A 27,686-nucleotide genomic window follows, 5' to 3' on the forward strand; every position below is an offset into this window, starting at 1 on the left:
TGCCGTTAATTGAACTTGGGCAGATGCCCTCATTCATTTAGACTTATTGTTCTATCTTTACCTTAGTGGTTTCACTGAGAAGAGCAGAGAGGCAGTGTCAAGGACAGAGGAGGAGATCGGAGCTCCCAAAAATTACGCTAATGCTGTTCGCCCTGGATGAGCAGAATGCACTTCCATGGTGCAGACAAACCACAGTTTGTCATTGGTTGTTATGGTGCTGGTGGGTGGCCCATCTGCACCATGGAAATACATGACGCTGTGTGGCACCATTACTGATTTTTTTTTTTTTTTTTTTTTTTTTTTTTTTTTACTGTACCCCAAGCCTCCTTATACACAGCCTCTTGGCTGTATATCTGCAGAAACAGATCTAATGCTCTGACTGCTGTTCTCAGTCTCGGGGATTTAGAGTGAGATTTGGTGATGCTGTTATTGTGCTGCACATTGTTCTCCTTGCTGGAGGCTCTGACAGTAAGCAAAACTTTCCAAGGTGGCTACCTCCACACAGTGCAGAGGCGCAGGCATGGGGTAAAGATCAGTTGCAGCGAGACCACAAGAAATACTGGTGACTTGGCCTGTCCTTCTGTGTGTTGGTGATTTATGGAGCTCACATTTAAAGGAGCAGTAGAGCCAACATTTTTCTGGCCCTACTTCTCCTATGAATCACAGGAATGCAGTTTGCTCTGCGCTCCTGAGATCTGTTTTCAGCCGTCATCAGGCTTTAGCTGGTCCAGGCTCTGGAAAAATCCCAACATTATTGGCCGCCCAGCAGCCTGACTGGTAGCTGGCTCAGCCTCCTAGCTGTGCCACGGAGAGACTAAGCCAGCTGCTCCTTCCCCTCCTCAGTCTGGTGCTCGAGTGAAGACTGGAGGGGCAGACCAAAGAGCCAGTGACTGACAGTTTTCAGTTCAGAGCTGGCGGGGGACAGATGCAGCATCTGATCGATGGTGCATCCATCTAGGCGATTTATAATTTTTTTTTTTTTTTTAAAGCCCTGTACTCTTTTGAAACAGATGTGCCTGGTAGATACCTGATATTTTATATTTACAGGTGATTTTGGTCTCGACTGACATTCTTTTTTTTTTTTTTTTTTTTTAGGGCTTTTAATCTTTAAACAGAAGGTAGGAAAGGCATGCATCCTCTGCTTTGGCCCTCAGATTTGGATTAGTTTACAGTTCGTGTACTTGGTCTTTTCTAAGCATGCTTCTGGTATGCTTTATCATTCTTTAGCTGCAGAAAAGTTCCTTGGAATTAAGCCTTGACAAATGAAGTCTCCCCTGAGCACACCTCTGGTATTGTTGCTATGTATGAGAACAAAATGAACATGTATTTGTTCTTGATCTTGTAAGATGATTTGATAAGTTGTAGCTGATATAAGACTCTAGGACTTCATTATTAATAAAATGTGTATTTTATGAATTGTTGAAAAAATAGTTAAGTTTCCTTTTGTTTAAATCTACTTAGTTATGGTTCCATTGAACTGAGGTAAAAATCGTGCTTTGGGGTCATCAAAATATCTGCTCATATAATGTTATGCCAAAATAAGCTCAAAATGTTCCTGAATCCACCGTTTATAATTGGGCAGTCATAAAAGTTTATTAATTGCCCTTCCTTTACATGTTATAAAGTAATCCTCCAAAGGCCAAATCTTGTTCGTTGTGATTTGACCTCTCATCTCTGCCACTTGTTGAGTGAGTTCATTTTCTGGAATGCTGTGGTCACAACCCACAGGTTGTGTTTTTATACAGAAATACATATCTGCTTTAGGAGACATCATTTTTCATTGCATATCTTTAGGGTCCATGCATGCTGGCTTAAACGCTGCACCTAAAGGAGTTTAGCGTTATGCTTGTGGAAGCAACTAATGTTTTCCCAGGCCACCATCTTTTTCCTTTGATCAAGTCATCCGGCACCCCCTATCCTCCAACAGCAGCCGGAATCCACACAATCTGGTTACTATTCCTCTTCTTCCTAGCACCAGCCTCCCCTTTTCCTGTGCCCTCTGGAATGCCTGCTCTGTCTGTAACAAACTCACCTCTGTCCATGACCTTTTTATCACAAACTCCTTTAACTTGCTTGCAATTACGGAAACCTGGCTTTATGAATCTGACTTTCCCTCTCCTGCTACCCTCTCCCATAGTGGTCTCCTCTGGACTCAGTCTCCCAGGCCTAGTGGACGGAAAGGAGGTGTAGTAGGAATGGCGACCACTACAGCCCTGGCAGACAATACCAGATGCCTCAAAAAACATAGCCATGTTCTGGAGCGTTTGTGGCGTAAGACTAGGACCGAGCAAGACTTCGACCATTATAAATCTGCCCTTCAAAAATACAATTCTGGTCTCCACACTGCCAAACAGACCTATTTAATTACTCTCATTAACACCCTCTCACACAATCCCCGTCAACTCTTTTGTACCTTTAACTCTCTTGTACCTTTAACTCTCTACTTCGTCCTTCTTTACCTCCACCCACTAACTCACTGCCCAGGAGATCGCTAATCACCTAAAAAATAAGATTGATACAAATCGTGACGAGATCTCCACTGTACAGAACTCCCTCACCCTACACTCCTTGTCCACCTGCACAATATATACTTCCCTTGTTTAACCCAGCTACTATAGAGGAGGCTGTTAAACTGTTTTCTAAAGCCCACCTAACCACCTGCCCTGAACCCTGTTCCCTTGCAAATACTACGGTCACCCTCTGGCTCTATCCTTCATTTTTTAACTCATATCTTCAATCTCTCCCTTTCTACTGGCATCTTCCCAAACTCTCTAAAACATGCGCTAGTCTCCCTATACTTAAAAAAGCCACACTGGACCCCGCCAATCTTCGCAATCTAAGACCCATCTCCTTACTTCCTTTTGCCTCCGAACTCCTTGAACGTCTAGTCTACAACCGGCTGAGCTGCCACTTTATTGAAAATAACTTTCTCGATCCCCTTCTGTCTGGATTTTGCCCGCAACACTCCACAGAAACGACTCTCGTAAAACTCACAAACGACTTATTAACTGCTAAAACCAATAAACCAATTCCGTACTCTTGCTCTTGGACCTCTCCGCTGCTTTTGACACAGTTGACCACCCCATCCTCCTCACAAAACTCTATTTACTGGGTCTCCGTTACTGTACTCTCCGTTGGTTTCAATCTTGCCTGTCTCACCGCACCTTCAGTGTCACTTACAACTCTACTTCCTCCTTTCCTACTCCTCCTATTGTCGGGGTCCCCCAAGGTTCTGTCCTTGGACCTCTCCTATTCTCGATCTACACTTCTTTCTTGGGTCAGCTGATAGCTTCCCATGGTTTCCAATACCATTTATATGCTGATGACACACAAATCTATCTCTCTACTCCTCAGCTCACCCCATCAGTTTCCTCACGTATCACCGATTTACTAACAAACATATCAGACTGGATGTCACACCACTTTCTAAAACTCAATCTATCCAAAACTGAGCTCATAGTATTTCCTCCCCCACGTGCCTCTTCCCCTGATTTCTCGATCAGGATCAATAGCACCACTATCAACCCATCCCTGCATGCCAGGGTGCTAGGGGTAACCCTGGATTCTGAACTATCTTTTCAGGCCCACATCCAATCCCTGTCCAAATCATGCCGCCTCAACCTCCGCAACATCTCTAGAATATGCCCCTTTTTAACCAATGATACTACTAAGCTCCTAATTCACACCCTGGTAATCTCTCGCCTCGACTACTGCAACTCCCTCTTCATTGGCTTACCTTTACATAGGCTGTCCCCCTCCAGTCCATCATGAATATTGCTGCCAGGCTCATCCACCTTACCAACTGTTCAGTGTCTGCTACCCCTCTCTGCCAATCCCTCCACTGGCTTCCATTCGCCCAACGAATTAAATTCAAAATACTAACAACAACTTACAAAGCCATCCACAACTCTGCCCCCAGCTACATCACCAACCTGGTCTCAAAATATCAACCAAACCGCTCCTCCCAAGACCTTCTCCCGAGCTTCTCCCATCCTATAGAACTCCCTACCCCAATCTGTCTGGCTGTCTCCTAATCTATCAACCTTTAGACGATCCCTGAAAACCTTTCTGTTTAAAGAGGCCTATCCTGCTTCTACCTTGTAAACCACCATTTATTTCCTCCATCAGCTCATCCCCCCCACAGCTATTACTCAACCCCTCCTCCTAGATTGTAAGCTCTAACAAGCAGGGCCCTCTGTTTCATCTTGTACCAAATTGTATTGTAATGTCTACCTTCATTTTGTAAAGCGCTGCGTAAACTGTTGGCACTATATAAAGCCTGTATAATAATGTTCTTATGTGTCCATGCACATTGAGTAGTCTAGAGGTGTTTTTTTTAAGCTCAGCATTTATAGGCCGAAAAAAACCCTTCTGTTTTGCATTTTTTAGAGTGTTTGTTTTTCTGGCAGAAAAAAAAAAAACGTAAACACTCCTAAATGCTTGTACAAAAACACTCAGAATTAGCGTTTTTCCTGCCAAGAGTACTGGCGTTTTTTAAGCCACTGTGCATAGAGCCTTAGTTTATCACTGGAGCCAGCTTTTATAGTGAATGTTAGCGTTTTGGCGCTCTCTGCAATTAGAGATATCTGGGTTTTTGCTTATGTAGGCTATTCTATGAGAAAAATAGTACTAGAACTTTGGTTTTCAGACTGAAATCATTCATTGCCATCTAACCTATTTGACACTAGAGCGTGCATGGAAGACTGGTGTTGGCATTCACAATTGAGTGTTTTGTAGCTCGCAGCTCGAAGTTTGAAGATGCTCAACAAGCAAAATCCCTTTAATTTCAAAGGCCTCTGTTCACATCTGAGTGTGTACATGGGCTTTTGAAATGAAAGGGATTTCGCTTGTTGAGCGTTTTCGAGCTTTGATCTAAAATAACACTCAGGTATGAATGCAGTCTAAGTTCCATTTGGGGATGAATGAATATATGATTCAGTGCACAAAAGCTACATGATATGTTGATTCTGTATAAATGCAGAAAATAGATAAACCACAAAATGGACAGTTTCATCTACAGAAAAAGCAGTTAGATATGTGCCAAATAATGTTTGCTAAAATCAGTACAAGGCAGCAGGTAGGATCTGATCTTCAGATTTTGTAAGTTTGCCCACTTACAAAAAAATGAAGGGTCTATAATTTTTATCTTGGGTGTATTTTAATCACTATCCTACTGGACACTTATACCACCTTCCTGCCCAGGCAAATTTTCAGCTTTCAGTGCTGTCGCACTTTGAATGACAATTGCGCGGTCATGCAACACTGTACCCATATAAAATTTTATCTTTTTTTTGAGACCGTTAGAGCTTTCTTTTGATAGTATTTAATCACCTCTGGGTTTTTTTGTTTTTTGCTAAACAAACCAAAAACAACTGAAAATTTTGAAAAAAAGTTTTTATGTTTTTGTTTTAAAATTTTGTAAATAAGTGATTTTTCTTCACTGATATGCGCTAATGAGGCTGCAGTGATGGGCACTGATAGGTGGCACTGATAGGCATCATTGATGGGCACTGATAGGCGGCACTGATAGGTTGCACTGACTGGCACTGATAGGTGGCACTGACTGGCAGCTCAGATGAGCACTGATATGTGGCATTGATGTGGCACTGATATGTGGTATTGATGTGGCACTGATGGGCACTGGCAGGTGGCACTGATGAGCACTGACAGCTGGCATTGATGGACACTGACAGGTGGCACTGCTGGGGCTACACTGATCATCAGGGCACACTGATCATCAGTGCCTTGATGATCAGTGTACATGTCCCCTCCGAGGAATGCCGATTACCGTCTCTCTCCACTCAAGCTGTCAGCGTGACAGCTCGGGAGGAGAGAAATGACGATAACCGGCATTTCCCTATTTACATGAGATCAGCTGTGATTGGACATAGCTGATCACATGACCGAGCTGCGCTCTTCGGCTCTTTCCGTTGATCGGTAAACTGCTGTGTCTGAAGGACACAGAGCACCACCGATCACCGTGCTGCGTGTTCCCGGAGCCGTGCATGCACGGTTAGAATGGGAGGACGTCATACGACGTCCTCCCAGAATGAGAGAATCACCTTGTGCCTGTCATTGCCTTACAGTCAGGTCCATAAATATTGGGCCATCGACACAATTCTAACATTTTTGGCTCTATACACCACCACAATGGATTTGAAATGAAACGAACAAGATGTGCTTTAACTGCAGACTGTCAGCTTTAATTTGAGGGTATTTACATCCAAATCAGGTGAACGGTGTAGGAATTACAACAGTTTCCATATGTGCCTCCCACTTGTTAAGGGACCAAAAGTAATGGGACAGAATAATAATCATAAATCAAACTTTCACTTTTTAATACTTGGTTGCAAATCCTTTGCAGTCAATTACAGCCTGAAGTCTGGAACGAATAGACATCACCAGACACTGGGTTTCATCCCTGGTGATGCTCTGCCAGGCCTCTACTGCAACTGTCTTCAGTTCCTGCTTGTTCTTTGGGCATTTTCCCTTCAGTTTTGTCTTCAGCAAGTGAAATGCATGCTCAATCAGATTCAGGTCAGGTGATTGACTTGGCCATTGCTTAACATTCCACTTCTTTCCCTTAAACTCTTTGGTTGCTTTTGCAGTATGCTTTGGGTCATTGTCCATCTGCACTGTGAAGCGGCGTCCAATGAGTTCTGAAGCATTTGGCTGAATATGAGCAGATAATATTGCCCGAAACACTTCAAAATTCATCCTGCTGCTTTTGTCAGCAGTCACATCATCAATAAATACAAGAGAACCAGTTCCATTGGCAGCCATACGTGCCCAAGCCATGACACTACCACCACCATGCTTCACTGATGAGGTGGTATGCTTAGGATCATGAGCAGTTCCTTTCCTTCTCCATACTCTTCTCTTCCCATCACACTGGTACAAGTTGATCTTGGTCTCATCTGTCCATAGGATGTTGTTCCAGAACTGTGAAGGCTTTTTTAGATGTTGTTTGGCAAACTCTAATCTGGCCTTCCTGTTTTTGAGGCTCACCAATGGTTTACATCTTGTGGTAAACCCTCTGTATTCACTCTGGTGAAGTATTCTCTTGATTGTTGACTTTGACACACATACACCTACCTCCTGCAGAGTGTTCTTGATCTGGCCAACTGTTGTGAAGGGTGTTTTCTTCACCAGGGAAAGAATTCTTCGGTCATCCACCAAAGTTTTTTGGTGTTGCTGAGCTCACTGGTGCGTTCCTTCTTTTTAAGAATGTTTCAAACAGTTGTTTTGGCTACGCCTAATGTTTTTGCTATCTCTCTGATGGGCTTGTTTTGTTTTTTTCAGCCTAATGATGGCTTGCTTCACTGATAGTGACAGCTCTTTGGATCTCATCTTGAGAGTTGACAGCAACAGATTCCAAATGCAAATAGCACACTTGAAATGAACTCTGGACCTTTTATCTGCTCATTGTAATTGGGATCATAAGGGAATAACACAGACCTGGCCATGGAACAGCTGAGAAGCCAATTGTCCCATTACGTTTGGTTCCTTAACAAGTGGGAGGCACATATGCAAACTCAAATAAGTATTTGATCCCCAAGCAAAACATGACTTCGTACTGAATGGAGAAGCCCTTGTTGGCCAGCACAGAGGTAAGACTTATTTTTATAGTTGGTTACCAGGTTTGCACACATCAGGAGGGATTTTGGTCCACTCTTCTTTACAGATCTTCTCTAAATCCATAAGGTTTCTTGGCTGTCACTTGGCAGCTCGAAGTTTCAGCTCCCTCCATACATTTTCTATAGGATTAAGGTCTGGAGACTGGATAGGCCACTCCATGACCTTAATGTGCTTCTTCTTGAGCCACTCCTTTGTTGCCTTGGCAGTATGTTTTGGGTCATTGTCATGCTGGAAGACCCATCCACGACCCATCTTCAGTATTCTGGGAAGAAGGTTCTCATCCAAGATTTTACAATAAATGGCCACTCAATGCGGCAAAGTCGGTCTGTACCTTTAGCATAGAAACGGCCCAAAGCATAAGCTGTGTTAATGCCACAGAGCTAAATTTTGGTCTCATCTGACCACAGCACTTTCTCCCAATCCTTCTCTGATTCATTTAGATGTTCATTTGCAAATATCAGACAGGTCTGTACATGTGCCTTCTTGTGGAGGGGGGACCTTACAGGCACTGCAGGATTTCAGTCCCCGGCAGCGTATAGTGTTACCAATGGTTTGTTTAGTGACTGTGGTCCCAACTGCCTTGAGATCATTCACAAGCTCCTCCCGTGTAGTTCTGGGCTGATCCCTCACTTTCTTTATGATAATCCTTAACCTATGAGGCGAAATCTTGCATGGAGCTCCAGAACTAGGGCGATTGATGGGTATTTTGTATTTCTTCCATTTGCGATTAATCTCTCCAACAGTTGCTCCTTCTCACCAAGCTTCTTGCTAATGGACTTATAGCCCATTCCAGCCTTGTGCAGGTCTACAGTCTTGTCCCTGACAACCTTTGACATCTCTTTGATCTTGGCTATGATGGTTAGGTTTGAATGGAAGAGAGAGATTCTGTGGACAGGTGTCTTTTATCCGCATCACGAGTTGTCTTAAATTGACAGGACTAATCTGTGTACCACATGAGCCAGTCTGTGGGAGCCAGAATTATTGTTTGGTAGGGGATCAAATGCTTATTTTACTCACTGAACTGCAAATCAATTTATAACATTTGTGTCATGTTTTTTCTGGATTTTTGGTTGATACTCTGTCTCTATCATTTAAAATACACCTATGACAAAAACTATAGACCCTTCAGTTTTTTGTAATTGGGCAAACTTGCAAAATCTGCAGGGGATCAAATAATTATTTTCCCCACTGTACCTATGGTTTTGTATTGAGAGCCTCCAAAGCAGTAGTGGTATTTATCTTAGAACCCCAAGATTGTCTTTTAGTACTGCTGCACTACATAAGGCTCGCTTTATAATTGTTCTTGTGTTTGTTACTGCCTGAGGAGGCAGTTTTCATAAAGAAAAAAGAAATCTGGTGGTATTAATACAGTTTTTTTTTTTTTTTAGTCAGGATATGCCTCATCATGCCACACAAATCTAACCTTTTCTCAATTTGTTTTGTATATATAGTCTCAGAAGCAATAGACCACCCCACAATGTTTTAAATTCATAGCCCACACAGTTTACCTTACATTGTGAATAGAGTAATAAATGGAAGCCCAGTTCTGCAGGGTCCATGCTATATCCTATATTTGTAATGTGTCCTTCTATGGTTTAATTTTCACAATTCAGTCCCGTAAACCTTTCTCTCTGCTGATATATACAGAGTATTCTGTGTGGTTTAGTCTGTTACTTCTCAGTGCTAATCCTTTTAAACACTCAAGCTATATTTAATGAAATACATTAAACCACTTGTGTTTTTTTAAACTATCCAAATGAATTAAAGATTCTTTTCCAGCCAGCATAAAGTGATATGTATCTCTCAGCATGTGCTGTAATTTAGAAGGTACATTGCCATTTTGATGCCATAACTAACATCACATCTAGTTTGCCAAAAGCAGTAATATATTCCATGAAGTTCACAGCTATGAATCTCCAGCTTTAATACATTTCTTTTGGAATGGATGTCCATATACTAGAGTATCTATGGTACTTTTAAATTAGTTTAGTCTGCATAATAGGGACTTCAATTTTTTCTTTTTTTTAGCTTTAAAGTAGGGCCACCTCCCAGTTCAGTGCCATTCAGTTAATTCTACTTCCTGTCTTTAAACAATTGTGTTGTGTATCAAAGTGCCACATGCTGGTTTAGCAAATGACCTCGAATACACAGCTTAGTCTTTTAGATATTAAAGTTTACTACACTTTAGCTTTCTGCAGCATGCTGTTATATAAATCTGATAAAGATTTTACATAGAGCAATGGTGGAGTGAGAGTTAATTTGAAATTATCTGAAGGAACAAGCACAAACATTTTTCTCGTATGATACAAGAATGAACGATCAGTACAGTACTTGTCCGGAAAAAAAAAAACAGGTTGCATGGCACTGCTTAGATAAAACACAGGTTCACTTTAAAGGTGCAAACTCTGAGGCTTTTATTCTGATCCTACTGTATAAATTTCTAATTATCACAATAAAGTGCTCACTATCCCAGGTCAAGTCAGTAGTAGTACTCTCTATAGCCAGAGATAACAGCTACAGCTGGGTAATCAACCAGTATTTTACTACTTCTATTGATAAGTGCTAATCCCGCCTTAAAGATGTATGCCCCATTTTTTTTTTTTATAAACTTTACTGTGCCTTAGTGTTGATCTCCTATAGCCCCTTTCTAACCACTTCCTGTCCACAGACAGGTACCACTTCCTGTCCTGTCCACAGACAGGTACCAATGCAAAAAATTTAACGAGTGACCGGTATTATTCTTTCTGAAGCCATCGTCCATTGTGATTGATGAGGATCTGCATTGCTGGGCAATGTGATTAACAATGGATTTATATTGTGTTTTTTATGGTCTTTTTATTAGGGACTTGTCAAAGTGTCAGTGTGGTAATTTACTAATTACATTTTTTTTGTGAATGAGTAGGTGTACTACATACCCCTGTCCACATGTATGCACTCTTATTTTATAGGAGCTTTTAGATTCTGATATCCCCCTATCTGCAGACCCCCACAGACACCTGGCTAGGGCTGTGGGGAAGAGGCCCCTATCCTCATCAACATGGGGACAAGGTATTTTGTCAGGGGAGGGGGGCCCCCACTTACAAGATGACCTCCCAATGTTGACTTTCACCTGTCAGCCAGGAATCCCCAACTGACAGTTGAAAGGACTGAGTAGGTATATGTCTTTGTTGTCAGGTCCAGCTGAGCAGGAAGCTGTCACATTTAGCGGCGGTAGTAATACCACTGTTAGAAGTATGACTTCTAGATGCAGCTGGAGGTTTGACATGTTTAACAACCATTTAGTTCGACAATGGATTTTCAGAATTGCATACACACATTTGAACAAAAATCTAACTGTGTTAGACCATTGCTGCACTATCACAAGAGCTAGTTCATCTTCTTAACCCTCTATATTTTATACCTTTATTTAGAACATGCCAGCAAATTGTAGGTCATGCTTACCAGCTGTATTGGTGTGAAGCAAGCACTAACAAGTAGAAATCTGGCCATACACTGAAGGAATTTTGGCTGACTCCTAATAAACTGTCCAACATTTGTCTTTTGGGTGGTCCTGTCAGCAACATCCTTTGATTAAAAAATTGACGAAGCTAGGGCAGAAAATTTTGGCCAAACAGCGCTTGCTCAATTCAGCCAGAGTCAGCTGTAAGAAGACAATGCCTGGCACTACATATTCACCCATGCTGTATTTTTGCCGAGGCTGCAGTCTGAATAAAATTATTTTTGGACCTTGCCGTTTCGGCTTCCTTCTTTTTTTCCAACGTCTTCTCCAGAACAGGATCCTCTTCTTTATTTGGGCTTACCAATGCCCCAGAGTGGAGCGCTCGGTCCTTTATACCCACAGGTTGAGAGGAGGCTTGGGACTTCCAAACATTTCTAAATATATGGCAGCACAAATCTCTCAGCTCACCATACACTACGTCAGATGTCCCTCTCTGGGTACTGTTAGAGATCCCCAACTGTGCACCCATTCCACCTTCTGCCCCCCTGTGGCTTCCAGCCAAATTGCACCCCCTGTCCCTGAGTCCTCTTATGTCCCACAGCTTGCGCCTTTGGGACTCCATCTGATACTCTGGCAACCTTATGTCCCCATTCTTGCCCCTGCTCCCTCTGCTGAATAATCCTCTCTTCCCCCTGGGACTAGATTGACTCCAGGCCTTCTCATGGTGGCCTGTACATGGGTTTACTCAAGTCCACCACTTCTTGGGATCCTGCCATTTTCTATCCTGGTCCTCACTGTGAGAATCGTATGATGCACCCCGGCTGACGTTTTCCGTTATATACAACTCCGACACTGGATCCTTGCCCTGCGACGCAATTTCTCTTTCCCATTTCAGAAAACAGCTTTTGAACACATTTGCCTCCACTCTCCCAGTGCACGCAGCACTATTACTATGCTTTACTCTTCCTTGACCTGGGGTGATCGGCGCACGTCTCTTCCTTATAGAACTTGAACAAAGCCTGGCCCACCATGGCTAGATGTTCCTTCAACATGGCTACTATTGAAGCAGCCTATAAAGTCCTCCTCCGTTGGTACTGGGCGGCAACCCCTAATTTCACACCTGGTGGACCTGCCCCGTTTGGTAGGCTTTTGGTCCAGGGTTTTCAACCTTTTGTGGACCCTCTTCCAGGTGCTTTTTTGCAAAGATGCTAGACAAGCACTTCTACATTTTCCAATCCCGGGACTCTTCTCCGATCATCAGAAAAAAGCCACGTACCAGCAGAAATTGGCCAAGTACCAGCTCATAGCTGCCAAGCCAGAGCATGGAAAAATCAGTCCGGTTCACAGAGGTGAAGAGCAGTCTGACTACTCTAATGGTCCATGAGAAAATGGCTAGCATTCTCACCGACACCCATTCCAAACCTGGTGGTCATATGCCCTTTCCGACTCTGCCCCAGACTAGAATGGGTGCCTCTAGTCACTCTGCTGCTTGCTAACATGCAGGCTTCGCTCTTTCTTTTTTTACATTTCTGGCTCCTGTCTTTTCCCCTCTTCCTCACTGCTTTCTTTTTTTTTTCTCCGGGCTTTCCCTGCCTTTGTCCTTTACCTCTTACCTTCCCCTCTCCCTCCGAGTTTTTGGTTTGGACCTTTTAGATCCCCCATTTAGGACTAGCCCGGCTAAGTTGGTTAGACTGGTCAGTTTGTTGCGTTATATGTTGAAAACATCAATTTTACTATTGTAGTTGTATTTGCACAACTCCCCTGCGTGGGAAACAGTCTTTGTGCTCTTTGGTCTGCTTGCATTGTATTTCAATAAAAAAAAATGATTGTACCAGAAATAGGCTATCAGTATATGATGGCCAGCCTAATTCAGAGGGCTTGTTTTATAATTATAGAACTCTAGTTGTGAACCATTAATATGAACTGTGATAGAAAAAAAGTAAGCAAATATTTTGATTTATTTTTGAACAGGGCTAGGCAAGTCCAAGCAAGAGCGATAATACATTTATTACATACAGTTGAACAGTGATTGCTTCTATTAGACAAGTCTAACAACAGAGGTGAAAACGCAAATCCATGTTGTTAGTACTGTAAATTGGAATTTTAGTGTCAAACTTGTGTACATTTTGGATTGTTGTGGCAGGAAGTGGTCAGCTGTATTTTATTATATTCAGCTTTCTAATTAATTCAAGGGGGAAAATCTTTTCACAAAGCCGTAAATCTATTCTGTTCCAATGTCAGATCAGATTAACAAAGCATATTTTGTGCTAAAACCACAATTACTTTGAGAATTTGCTGCATGCTAAACACCATAAACTGCAGCAGAGCATAAAAGGAACAAAGTGAAAACAAATGTCAAGCAAAATAATCCTAAGTGAATAGTATAGTATGTTTTCAACAAAAACCCATACCTTGTATTACAGGGGAATCGCTGATTATTTGTAACATACCTAAATTTATAAAAAAAAAAAGTTAGGGCTGGTTCACACTGAAACATGCACGTTCCCACGTGGTGCGATTTTGACAGCTAATTAATTTAAATGGGCTGCAAAATGCACTGGACTGCGGAAAACTTAGTGCAAGCAGTACTTTTTCAGAACATGATGCATCTGCTTGCCTTTCGTATTAATCTGCAGTGTGGGAAACTTGCACAGAACATGCATCTTCTGCACTTCGTTTTGCATGTTGCTGCGTTATGTAAAACTATTAGAATAATTTTTTACATTTTAGAATAGGGTGCTTTGAGATTGTGCAGAATGTTAAAGGGTGCCTTAAGGGTGTTAAAGGGTGCCTTGAGATTGTCCATAATTTTAAAAGGTGCCTTGATTGAAAAAGGTTGAGAAACACTGATCTAATCTACTTGGTGGACTGCATCCTGGTCTCAGTGACTGAATCATATTAACAAAGTGTGGGTTTTCAAGCAGACAGAGGAGTTTGTTGCATAGAAAAAATCAGCTATTTTTTCATCAATTAACTCATTTTCTAATCTGCTGGTTTTTATCACAAACTTATCCATGGTGGTTCCAGATGGTTTCTTTCTTTTAGGTGATATATTGTGGATATGTGTAAATGTTGTGACTGATGCACTATCCTGGGGAGATAACTCTGAAACTGTAGAACAAAAGGATGGCGATTTAGAAAGTGGATAGTTTCCAGAATCTTTTATGTTGATAATAGTTTCACCTAAACAAAAAAGTCAATGCTGCTATCTTATTATTTAACTACTTGCCCTCCTGAGGATTTACCCCCCTTAACCACTTGCCTACCAGGCACTTATACCCCCTTCCTTACCAGGCCAATTTTCAGCGCTGCCGCACTTTGACAATTGCGCGGTCATGCAACATTGTACCCATATGAAATTTTGATAATTTTTTTCTCACAAATAGAGCTTTCTTTTGGTGGTATTTAATCGCCACTGGGCGCTTTACTTTTTGCACTATAAATTAAAAAAGTGCAAAAAATTTGAAAAAAAAAGTTTCTTTGTTTCTATTATAAAATTTTTCAAACAGGTAATTTTTCTCCTTCACTGATGTGCGTTGATGAGGCAGCACTGATGGGCACTGATAGGCGGCACTGATAGGCAGCACTAAAGGGCACTGATAGGCAGTACTAATGAGGTGGCACGGATAGGCGGCACTGATAGGCAGCACTAATGAGGTGTCACGGATAGGCGGCACTAATATGCAGCACTGATAGGCGGCACTGATAGGTGACACTGATGATGGGTACTGATAGGCGGCACTGACTGGCATCACTGCTGGGCACTGACTGGCGGCACTGACTGGCACAACCGCTGGGCACTGACTGGTGGCACTGACTGGCAGCACTGGTTGGCAGCACTGGTGGGTGGCACTGGTGGGCAGCACTGGTGGGTGGGCACAGGTGGGTGGCACTGGTGGGCACAGGTGGGTGGGCACAGGTGGGTGGCACTGCTGGGCACAGGTGGGTGGCACTTCTGGGCACAGGTGTGTGACACTGCAGAGTGGCACAGGTGGGTGCACTGCTGGGCACAGGTGGGCAGAGCTAGTGGGCGCACTGCTGGGCACAGGTGGGCGGAACTTGTGGGTGGCACTGCTGGGCACCGATCATCAGGGCACTGATCATCAGTGCCCTGATGATCGGTGCCGATCCTTACTCTGACAACTGCCGGTTCTCGGCAGTACTTTCCTCACGATCTGACAGCGTGAGGAAAGTGCAGCCGAGAACCGGCACTTGCATTTCCCTCTGATCAGCGTGTCATTGGACACCGCTGATCACGTGGTAAAAGGCCGGTATGATTGGCCTTTTACCACATCTCGTGATCAGCTGTGTCCATAGGACACAGCGATCATGGAGATCGCCGGGTGCGTGCCCCCTGGGGCGCGTAGGAGAGCGCGTTCCGGGGGGACGTCATATGACGTCCACCCAGAACTGGCCGGCCGCAGTGAAGCCGTCATTCGGCTATCTGCGGTCGGCAACTAGTTAATGACCAGGCCTCTTTTTGATACTCAGCGCTGCACTAATTCAACTGATAATTGCGCGGTCATGCAATGCTGCACCCAAAAAAATTTATGTAATTTTTTTAACTCAAATAGAGCTTTCTTTTGGTGGTATTTGATCACCTGTGCGCTTTTTATTTTTCACGCTATAAACAAAAAAAAGACCAAAAATTTGAAGAAAAACGATATTTTTTACTTTCAGCTATAAAAAAATATATAGTAAACTCAAAGTTAGTTATAAATTTAGGCCAAAATGTAATCTGCTAAATGTTTTTGGTAAAAAAAAAAAAATCCCAATAAGTGTATATTGATTGCTTTGTGTGAAAGTTATAGCGTCTACAAACTATGGTATAGATAATGGAATTTACACAGCTTTTACTTTCTGACTGCCCATCACATTTCTTGAGGTGCCAAAATACCAGGATAGTACAAACACCCTCAAATGACCCCTTTTTGGAAAGTAGACACCCTAAGCTATCTGCTGAGAGGCATATTGAGTCCATGGAAGATTTATTTTTTTCCTACAAGTTTCTGGAAAATGACAAAAACGTTTTTTTTTTTTTTTACACAAAGTTGTCATTTAAATGATTTATTTCTCGCACAAGCCATGGATATATGTGGAATTACACCCCAAAATACATTCTGCTACTTCTACCAAGTATGGAGATACCACGTGTGTGAGACTTTTTGGGAGCCTAGCCACATACAGGAGCCTGAAACCACAATGACCACTATCACTTCCTCAATACCTATCACAGTTTCGAAGGCCCTGACATGCCAGGATAGCACCAAATGACCCCTTTCTGGAAAGTAGACACGCCAAGGAATTTAAAAAGAGGCATGGTGAGTATTTTGCAGATCTAATTTTTTCTCACAAGGTTTTGAAATATAAAAAAAAATAGAAAAAATGTTTGGTTTTTTTTCTTCATTTTCCAAAAACTTGTGGCAACAAATGTGGTCTGCAAAATACTTACCGTGCTTCTTATCAAATTCCTTGGGGTGTCTACTTTCCAAAAAGGGGTAATTTGGGGGGGTTTAGGTGCTATTCTGGCATTTCAGGGCCTCCAAAACTGTGATAGGTAGTCTGGAAGTGTATTGAGGAAATAAAGCCCTTTAAAAGCCTGAAGGTGCTTATTGGATTTTGGGGTCCTGTACTTGGCTAGACTGCCAAAACATCTCACATGTGGTACCCCCATACTCGGGAGAAATAGCAGAATGTATTTTGGGGAGTAATTCTACATATACCCATGGCATGTGTGAGCAGTAAATCATTTAACCACTTGAGCCCCAGCCACTGCATTAAAATGTTTGCAGGGCGGCACGGCTGCGCAAAACCACGTTTTAAAACGTGGTTTTGCAAAACAGGTCCCGCGGGTCTCAGCCGCCGGGTCACGGCGATTAGCGGCAATCTCTGACAGAGAGCAGGACTGCATTGTTTACACACAGCCCTGCTCTCTGTCAGTTCCCTGTCAGCTCCTGACAAGCTGAACTGGAGAGAAGAGTTTATCTCTCCGGATCAGCCTGTCCCTGTCCAGCACACCCCCCCGCCCCCTAGTAAAACACTCCCCGCACACAGTTAACCCTTTCAATGAATAAAAATGTTAACTCCTTCCTCCCCAGTGCCATTAGTACAGTGTCAGTGGGTTTTTTTTTCACTGATCACTGTATTGGTGTCACTGGGGATGTCAGTGACCCCAAGTCAGTTCCCCCCCAGTGTCAAAATGTCCGCTGCAGTCCTGCCATAAGTCGCTGATCGCCGCCATTATTAGTATAAAAAAAATAAAAAATCACAGTATCTTTCCCGCCATTTGTAAACGCTATAACTTTCATGTAAACCAATTAATTTAAACGTATTGGGTCTTTTTTTTTAGCAAAGACATGTCGCAGAATGCATTTTGGATGAAATTTGTGACAAAATTAGATTTTTAAATTTTTTTTACTGGACATGTTTTATAGCAAAAAGTCCAAAATATTGTTTTTTTTTTCTCAATATTTGTGGGAAAAAAAGGATGTAAATTTAATTTGGGTGCAGTGTTGCATGACCGCGCAATTGTCCGTTAACTACATGCCGCCCAGCCACTATACATATACGGCGGCAGGGCGGCACTCGCAGGCAAAACCACGTTTTAAAACGTGTGTTTTTAAACAAATAGGGGGCACGTGCAAGGCGCGCTGCCGCCCTATCTGTCCCACGGATCACTGCCGCAGATGTCAGTCGCCGGGTCACAGCTGCTCCTTAGCGGCTATGTCCCGGCGATCGGCGGCAAACAGTGACAGACAGCACAGCTGCAGTAGCTGTGCTGTCTGTCACTTCCCTGTCAGCTCAGTTTTTTTTTTTTGCACTGATCGCTGTATTAGTGTTTTTGGGGATGTCAGTGACCCCAAGTCAGTACCCCCCAATGTCAGAATGTCCGCCGCAGTCCCGCCATAAGTCGCTGGTCGCTGCCATAAGTCCCTGATCGCAGCCATAATTCGCTGATCGCCGCCATTATTAGTATTAAAAAAAACCTAAAAATCCCAGTATCTTTCCCGCCATTTGTAAACGCTATAACTTTCACGTAAACCAAGTAATTTACACGTATTGTTTTTTTTTTTTTTAGCAAAGACATGTCGCAGAATGCATTTTGGCAGAAATTTATGACTAAATTTGATTTTTGCATTTTTTTTTTACTGGACATGTTTTATAGCAAAAAGTCCAAAATATTGTTTTTTTTTTTTCCTCAAAATTGTCAGCCTTTTTTTTTTATAGCGCAAAAAATAAAAACCGCACAGGCGATCAAATACCCCCGAAAGAAAGCTCAATTTGTGGGGGGAAAAAAGGATGTAAATTTAATTTATGTACCATATTGCATGACCGCGCAATTGTCCGTTAAACTAGCGCAGCGCTGTATAGCAGAAAAATGGCGTAAATTGCAGTATTTATACCATAGTTTGTAGACGCTATAACTTTCACACAAAGCAATCAATATACACTATTGGGATTTTTTTTACCAAAAACATGTAGCAGAATACATTTTGGCCTAAATTTATAACCAACTTTGAGTTTACTATATATTTTTTATAGCTGAAAGTAAAAAATATTGTTTTTCTTCAAAATTTTTGGCCTTTTTTGTTTATAGCGTGAAAAATAAAAAGCGCACAGGTAATCAAATACCACTGAAAGAAAGCTCTATTTGTGTGAAAAAAGGACGTAAATTTTGTGTGGGTGCAGCATTGCATGACCGCGCAATTATCAGTTGAATTAGTGCAGCGCCGGGTAGCAAAAAGAGGCCTGGTCATTAAGGGGGGTAAATCCTCTGGAGCTCAAGTGGTTAAAGTAACGCAGCGCTGTAACACAAACCTCTTCTGTAACCGCTTCCTGACCACCCTACAGCAGAAATACTGCTACAAGGCGGCATGGGTACACAAAATCACATATATATATATATATATATATATATATATATATATATATATATATATATATATATATGTGTGTGTGTGTGATTCGCGCTCCCGTGGTTTTCACACCCCTCCCAGATAGCGTCAGTTTGCCCGTCAGTACACCAGTCATCACATTTAACCCCTTGATTGCCATGAACACGCTCATGTACAATAATCCTCCATTGCTAGTATAGCGTCTGAACTGGTCAATATCTTTGATCAGGTCAGCACTATACCAGCGTTCACATTAATATAGCGTCCCCACAAACGCACTGTTAGCGGGATCAGCCCCGGCACCTGCCAGCACCTGCGTTTAGCTCCTACGCTTACCCCCCCTTCTCCCCCAGCATGTGCAGTCTCAGTAGGTCACTGTCACTTGATACATTGCACACAAAACCGCAGTGTTGGCAGAATCAGGCCTGATCTCTGTTAGCACTTGCCAGTAAATTTTGATGACTCTCATATGCAGCAGAGTGCCAGTACTAGTGCCGCTCTACCTTTTGGTGAACTGGCGAGTACCAGCGGTCTAGTACATCTTGGTCTTTCACATACCTCCTTGATTTTTGGAGGTGTTTTGCACGGAATATCTGTATGCGTTGATTGTGCATCAAAGCAATTTATATGCACAACAATTTATCGCCGCCAACCCAAATTCAAACCTTGTCAGACCATTCGCATGGAAACTCATTACGGTTTTCAAATTTACATTTTGTTTGGGCCTAACCATCAACATGGGCATTACTAAAACAAATGAATTGCGGTTGTATTGGTCCGCAGACCCGATTCATCATATGCCGTGTTCTCTGCTGCCATGGCCAGGCATAAATATGAGAGTATAATGTGTTTTATGCATTTCAGCGACAATACATTCTGTCATCTTCGGGGTAACCCTGAATTTGACCGGCTCCACAAAATTCAGCCCCTCGCAAATCACCTTAACCCAAAATTTGCAGATGTCTATACTCCCCAGCAAAACATCTGCGTTGAGGAGTCCCTCATTCATTTTTCTGGCCGCCTTGCATTCAAACAATTTCTCCCCTGCAAGCGTGCCAGATATGGGGTCAAGATGTAGAAGACCTGTGAGAGGACAACAGGCTATACTTAGAAGTTTTGGATTTACGAGGGAATAGATAGTCACGTGGAGCCCCCCCCCCCCCGGATGCCCAGACTACATGGGGAGCAGTGGCAAGATGGTTTGGGACTTGGTGTCATCATTTCTCCATATGGGGTACCACTTATACGTGGACAATTTTTATTTTATTCAAGCGTGCCACTATTTAGACATTTATTCAATCTTGGAACTGGCACTTGTGGCAAAGTGTGACCTAATGTTTGTCCACCATTAGAAGTGGGTGGATGCAGGGTGGTATATTCTAATGGTGGGCATACCATACACTTTTTCTGGCAGAGATTTTTTTCATTCATTCCACAGGCTGCATACAAAAAAAAAAAAGAACATAGCATATATAACCAACAAGGATTTGAATGGTTATACCAGGATGATGCTTACAGCTGCAGGCATCATCCTGGTATCGTTTTTTTCAGCCGGCGATTGGCTTTCATGTAAGTGCAATCCTAGTGGCTAATTAGCTGCAAGATTGCTTTTACAAGCAGTGGGAGATGATGTCCCCCCCTCCCCGGCTGCCTTCCACGGCCTTCTTGGGCAGTCCCGTGCCATCAGGAGAACCTGAGAATGCAGGCGGTGTTTCTGCCAGCTGACCATAGAGCTGATTGGAGACCAGAATGGTGCCAATCATCTCTATAGTCTAAGAATTCGGAAGCTACAAGCATTTCATCACTTCAGTTTCGCAGGATATAAATAGCGCCATTTGTAAATTGGGAAAGCATCTGATCACACTGATTTTGGTTTGATTAGATAATGTAAGGGCAGAGGAGATATCTAGAGCCTGATAGAACCCAGATTTCTCAAAAAAGAATATATGACAATGCCCATTGAAGTTATAGGGGATATTTGCATTCCCTGTTATAGCATTAAAAGTGCTAAAAAAAAAATGAAAAGGTACAATGTAAAAATAATAAAAGAAAATCAAAATAACTAAAAAAAAAATCGCCCCTCCCATGTACGCACACCTGTGTGCACAAGCCTTGACCCTGTGACGGTATGTAAACAGCGGTTGCACCATGCATGTGAGGTATTGCCATGAATGTCAGATTATGGGCAGTAATTCTAACACTAGACCTCCTCTGTAAATCTAAAAGCCTTTTAAAGGCTTTTAAAGCGTTGCCTATGGATTATTAAAAATGTTTGCAGTTTGTTGCCATTGCACGGGGCATGCGCAGTTTTAAAGCATGTCATGTTTGGTATTTAATTTACTCGGCATACCATCATCTTTTATATCTTACCAAATAATTGGCCGGTATATTGTGTTTTTGTGCATTAAAAGTAAACGAAAGTGTATACTTTCATACTTATTTTCCACCATAATTTGCAAATAAATTCTTTCCAAATCAGCCAATGTGATTGTCTGGATATGTTTTCTCATTTTGTCTCTCATAGTTGAGGTCTACCTATGATGCCAATTACAGGCCTCTCTCATCTTTTTAAGTGGGAGAACTTGCACAATTGGTGGCTGACTAAATACTTTTTTGCCCCACTGTATGTGGGGACGCTATATTAATGTGAACGCTGGTATAGTGCTGACCTGATCAAAGATATTGACCAGTTCAGACGCTATACTAGCAATGGAGGATTATTGTACATGAGCGTGTTCATGGCAATCAAGGGGTTAAATGTGATGACTGGTGTACTGACGGGCAATCTGAGGCTATCTGGGAGGGGTGTGAAAACCACGGGAGCGCGAAACACACACACACACACACACACACACACACACACACACACACACTCACACTCACACTCACACTCACACACTCACACTATTTCTGCTGTAGGGTGGTCAGGAAGCGGTTACAGAAGAGGTTTGTGTTACGGTGCTGCGTTAATTTAACTGACAATTGCGCGGTCATGCAACACTGCACCCAAATTAAATTTACATCCTTTTTTTCCTACAAATTGAGCTTTCTTTCGGTGGTATTTGATCGCCTGTGCGGTTTTAATTTTTTGCGCTATAAAAAAAAAGGCTGACAATTTTGAGAAAAATAAACTATATTTTGGACTTTTTGCTATAAAACATGTCCAGTAAAAAAAATTAAAAAATCTAATTTTGTCACAAATTTCATCCAAAATGCATTCTGCGACATGTCTTTGCTAAAAAAAAATCCCAATATGTGTAAATTAATTGGTTTACGTGAAAGTTTATAGCGTCTACAAATGGCGGGAAAAATACTGGGATTTTTTTTTATCATCATACTAATAGTGGCGATCAGCGACTTATGGCGGTGATCAGCGATTTATGACAGTGATCAGCTACTTATGGCGGGACTGCGGCGGACATTTTGAGTCTGGGGGGGAACTGACTTGGGGTCACTGACATCCCCAGTGACACCAATACATTGATCAGTGGAAAAAAAAAACACTGACACTGTACTAATGGCACTGGGGAGGAAGAGGTTAACATTTTTTAGGTAATGAAAAAGTTAACTGTGTAAGGGGAATGTTTTACTAGGGGGCGGGGGTGTGTACTTCATGGGAACATGCTGATCCCGAGAGATAAACTCTTCTCTCAGGATCAGCATGCTCGGAACTGACAGATAGCAGAGCTGCAGTGTAAACACTGCAGCCGTGCTCCCTGTTAGGGATTGCCGGTAATCGCCGGGACCCGGCGGGTAATGACCGGCCGGGACCCAGTGATTGACACCCGCTGCTGCAATCGGCAAGACGCGTAGGGCGGGCATGCGCCTCGCGCATGCCCCCTACCTGTTTTGCAGACCGACGGTGCTGCCCTACCTCAGTAAAAGCACTGTGGCTGGTCGACAACCAGTTAAACAATGTATGCTTATTGTGCATTTCTCATTGTATTCACACACAGTGCAGCCTAAAAAGGAATATTCGCATATTTCCACTTATTATTTCTTTTTTTTTGGCAACTGTATAAAAATGCAGTGCCATGCAGTAACAATAACAGATATATATGATTGCTTTAGCATAACAATACCTCATGGCAGTCTACAGGTATTACAAAATATGGTGAAATAAAAACCGTTTACCAACCTGAAGGTCCTGCCTCTTCAAACACGGTCCTTTCATCACAGCACTTCTCATGATGTTGTTTCATTCGGGCCATCAGGCCTTGCATCTCTTTGTTGCATTGCTTGCATTTTGCACACATACCCACTTTACCCATAGGTAGAGGAACTTCATTCAAATATTCCCAAACTGGGTCTCTTTACGGCCTGCTCCTGCTGCCATTTTGCTCCTCAAGGGAGGAATAAAGCACTTCAAGCTATGTGCAGAAAGATCACAAGGTTTATAAGCTGCTTAGAAGGTTTCACTTTCATGCTTGCCCTTCCTCCTCACACTTCGAGCTTGGTATAGATTCATTTCTCTTCAAACAATTATGCAGTTTGTAGTGTAAATAGATTTTCAAAACCATGGGATAAAGGAATATTCCTGAACTTTGTTTTATCTTTGTCACTGTGAAATTGTGTGAATGCATCAATGCAATGCATGGTATCTCAGCTTGCAGAGCTTGGATTCATTGAATGAGTTTGCAAAAAAATTTAAATATTGCAGAATATACAGCCTCATGCTACATAACGAAGTTCCATTTCATGTTGAATAAACTAAATTTTTAATGTATCTTAAATAGAAAACTATCTTTAGATAGATTTTTACTCCAAAAGCATTTTAATAAAATACATTTGATAAAAATAAATAAATCCGATTTAAATAAACAAATCAGATTTTTAAAAGCATCGATTTTTATCCACTCTGGTTACTGCTGAGTCGGGGATCAGCAAAGTTGGGGGTTAATGCTAAGTGGGGCATCAACAGAGCTGGTGTTACTAATGAGCAGGGGATTTGCTGAATGAGGGACTAATAAACTGGGGATTTGCTGAATGAAGGTACGAATCCTGAACAGAGCTACTAAGGAGACTGGGATCTACTGAGCTGGGGTTCTACTGGGCCCCTATAAAACAAATAGAAAATCAACACACACACAAGGCATCTGCAAAGCTTCATTATAGCTTCAAAAAGAATCACAGATGCATCAAAAACATCAAGAGAACATGTTGAAGCGGTAGGCACATTAATGTGTTGAAGTCGAAGCAAGCGTAGACGAGCCCTTAGAAAGCATATTTAATGACATGCAGAACAAGCACCTATCTATATGCATTGTGCTTTAGGTGATTTGTAGCCATATAAACCTTTGTGTTCAGTACTGCTTAGACCTGAAGAAGGGGACATTCCCCGAAAGCTTGTCCTCACAATTGTATGTTCGTGCAAATAAAAAAAAGTATCACGGACAGTACTCAATTGTTTCTATATGCATTGAAAATTCTCAAATTCACCTCAGTTAAAGGCTGGATTGTAGTGACAATATTTTGACCATAGATGAGCTGATTTAATATGCAAGCATATTAGAGTAATAAAGATGTTCTTTGTTTAATATTATTTACATTAATTATCCTTTTTAATATCATGGGTAATACTACTTATTATAGCTTTTCATCTTTTTTGTACTTATTTAACCGCTTAAGGACCGCCCTATAGTACATTTACTGCTACAGGGCTGCCCCTGTGTGCAGGATCACATATATATAAAAACGTGATTCTGCATTTCCGGGGAGGGGGTGCGCGAGAGCCCTACCCACGTCGCTGATCGCAGCCCTGGGTGTCAATCACTGGGTCCTGCCCGGTGATTACTGGCGATCACTGACCAGCAGCCCTCCTCCCTGTCAGTTTGGGCACACTGCTCTGGATGGCTGAGCAGAGCTATCCAAAGCAGTGTGCTTACAGTGAAGCACATACCCCCTGCCCTCTAGTAAAACACTCCCATCACACAGTTAACCCTTTGATTGCCCCTCATGTTAACCCATTCTTGCTCAGTGCCATTAGTACAGAGTCAGTGCTTTTTTTTTTTTTAGCACTGATCACTGTATTGGTGTCACTGGGGATATCAGTGACACAAAGTCAGTTCCCCCCCAGTGTCAGAATGCCTGCCGTAGTCCCACCATAAATCGCTGATCGCTGTCATTAGTATAAAAAAAAAAATTCCAGCATCTATTCTGCCATTGGTAAATGCTATAATTTTCATGTAAACCAATTAATTTACACGTATTGGGATTTTTTTTTTTAGCAAAGACATGTCGCAGAATACATTTTGGCCTAAATTTTTGACGAAATTTGATTTTTAAATTTTTTGCTGGACATTTTTAATAGCAAAAAGTCCAAAATATATTTTTTTTCTCAAAATTTTATAGCGCAAAAAAATTAAAAACGTACAGGCGGTCAAATACCACTGAAAGAAAAGCTCAATTCGTGCAAAAAAAAAAGGAAGTAAATTTCATTTGGGTGCAGTGTTGCATGACTGTGCAATTGTTAGTTAAAGTAACATAGCACAAACTACTTCTTAAAGTGCTTCCTGACCTCCCTATAGCAGAAATACTGCTACAGGGCGGCACGGGTGCGCAAAATCACGTGTATATACATGTGATTCGCTCTCCCGTGGTTTTCACTCCCTTCCCAAATAGCGTCAGATTGCCCGTCAATACACCAGTCAATACACCAGTCATCACATTTAACCCCTTGATTGCCAAGAACACACTCATACACAATAAACCTCCATTGCTAGTATAGTGTCTGAACGGATCAATATCTTTGATCAGATCAGCACTATACCAGCGTTCACATTAGTATAGTGTCTCCAAAAACACAGCATTAGCAGGATCAGCCCCAGAACCTGCCAGCACCTGCGTTTAGCCCCTGCGCTTACCCACCCCCCTCTTCTCCCCCAGCAAGCACAGTGTCAGTAGGTCGCTGTCACTTGATACATTGCACACAAAACCGCAGTGTTCGCAGAATCAGGCCTGATCTCTGCTAGCACTTGCTGGTAAATTTTGTTGCTACATATGCAGCAGGGTGCCAGTACTAGTGCTGCTCTGCCTTTTGGTGAACTGGCGAGCACCAGCAGCCTAGTACATCCTGGTCTTTCAAATACCAGCACTGCAGTATCACTTGGGGACGTGGCGAGTCCCATAAGTGCAGTACAAGCTGGTGCAGTGGCGAGCAAGTATTGTCCCGCAGCCACCAAGAATTCACACACACGCCCATAGAACCCCTAGTGTCCTTCCGGATGTGCTTGCAAATCCTGATTGGCAGCCCACAAATCCCTGCAGCACCCGTACTTCTCCCATTCACTGCCCAACCTGGAATTCAGGTAGAAACAGAAAATTGAATTACTCCCCTTGATTTTTTTTGGAGCTGGTTTTCACGGAAGATCTGTATGCATTGATTGTGGATCAAAGCAATTTATATGCACAACAATTTATCGCCAACAACCCAAATTCAAACCTTGCCAGACCATTCGCATAAAAACCCATTACGGTTTCCGAATTTACATTTTTTTTGGGCCTAACCCTCAACATGGGCATTACTAAAAAATGAATTGCGGTTGTATTGGTCCACAGACCCAATTCATAATATGCCCGTGTTCTCTGCTGCCATGACCAGGCATAGATATGAGAATGTAATACGATTTTATGCATTTCAACAACAATACACTCTGTCGTCCTGGGGATGACCCTGGATTTGACTGACTCCACAAAATTCGGCCCCTCGTAAATCACCTTAACCAAAAATTTGCAGATGCCTATATTCCCCAGCAAAACATCTGCATTGATGAGTCCCTCAATTTTTCTGGCCGCCTTGCATTTAAACAATTTCTCCTCAGCAAGTGTGCCAGATATGGGGTCAAAATGTATAAGACCTATGAGAGGGCAACAGGCTATACATGTAATTTGTGGATTTACAATGGAAAAGATAGTCACGTGCAACCCCTCAGATGCCCAGACTGCATGAGGAGCACTGGCAATCTAGTTTGGGACTTGGTGTCACCCTTTTTCCATATGGAGTACCACTTATATGTGGACAATATTTATACAAGCGTGACACTATTTAGACATTTGTACAATCTTGAAATTGGCCATGTGGCACCCTGCGATCTAATCTCCGGGGCTTCCCCCAACGGCTTGTAAATACCCATCTTAGAAAGGGGGAGAAAGTCTGCTTGAAAAGCAATGAATTGCTTGCAGTGAAGTGGAAGGACAAACGAGATGTTTTCGTCTTGTCTTCCATTCACGCAGACACGAACATCCAAATTTCCACAGCAGCTGGTATTGTTGAGAAGCCACTCTGTGTCCATGACTATAACCTTAACAAGGGAGGAGTGGACTTCAACAACCAGATGATAAAGTCATACTTTCCCATAAAGCCAGATGCTGGTACAAAAAAGTGTCTATATTTATTTCAATTGGCTCTGAACAACTTTTTTGTGCTTTACAAAGTAACTGGAAGAAGTGGTTCCTTCCTAAAATTCCAGGAAGATATCACCGCAGCCCTTTTGTATGGTGCTGAAAGTGCTGTGGCCCAACCCAGATGCAGTGAGCCAGCTGCATGAGGCATTTTCCTGATGCCATTCCTGGTACCCCAACCCAAAAGTCACCCCAAAAAGATGTGTCTGTAGCAGACACGGAATTAGGCATGATACATGCTTTTTTCATCCCTCCTGTTCTGGCCAATCTGGTCTTTGCCTCAAGGACTGCTTCCGTCGCTACCATGCACCAGC

At 42.4% G+C, this 27,686-nt stretch overlaps 1 protein-coding gene and 1 pseudogene across 1 annotated transcript in view; one reads left to right on the forward strand and one right to left on the reverse strand.

Moving 5' to 3' along the window:
- ERCC6L2 (ERCC excision repair 6 like 2) overlaps positions 1–27,686 on the forward strand; it is a 205,137-nt gene that overhangs the window by 34,902 nt on the left and 142,549 nt on the right. The window lies entirely within an intron of this gene.
- LOC149436026 (uncharacterized) lies at positions 8,286–27,263 on the reverse strand (annotated as a pseudogene).

This window comes from Staurois parvus, unplaced genomic scaffold, assembly GCF_062004578.1.
Source record: "Staurois parvus isolate SC_StPar_1 unplaced genomic scaffold, SC_StPar_1.0 ptg001432l, whole genome shotgun sequence".
Classification (NCBI taxonomy): Eukaryota; Metazoa; Chordata; class Amphibia; order Anura; family Ranidae; genus Staurois; species Staurois parvus.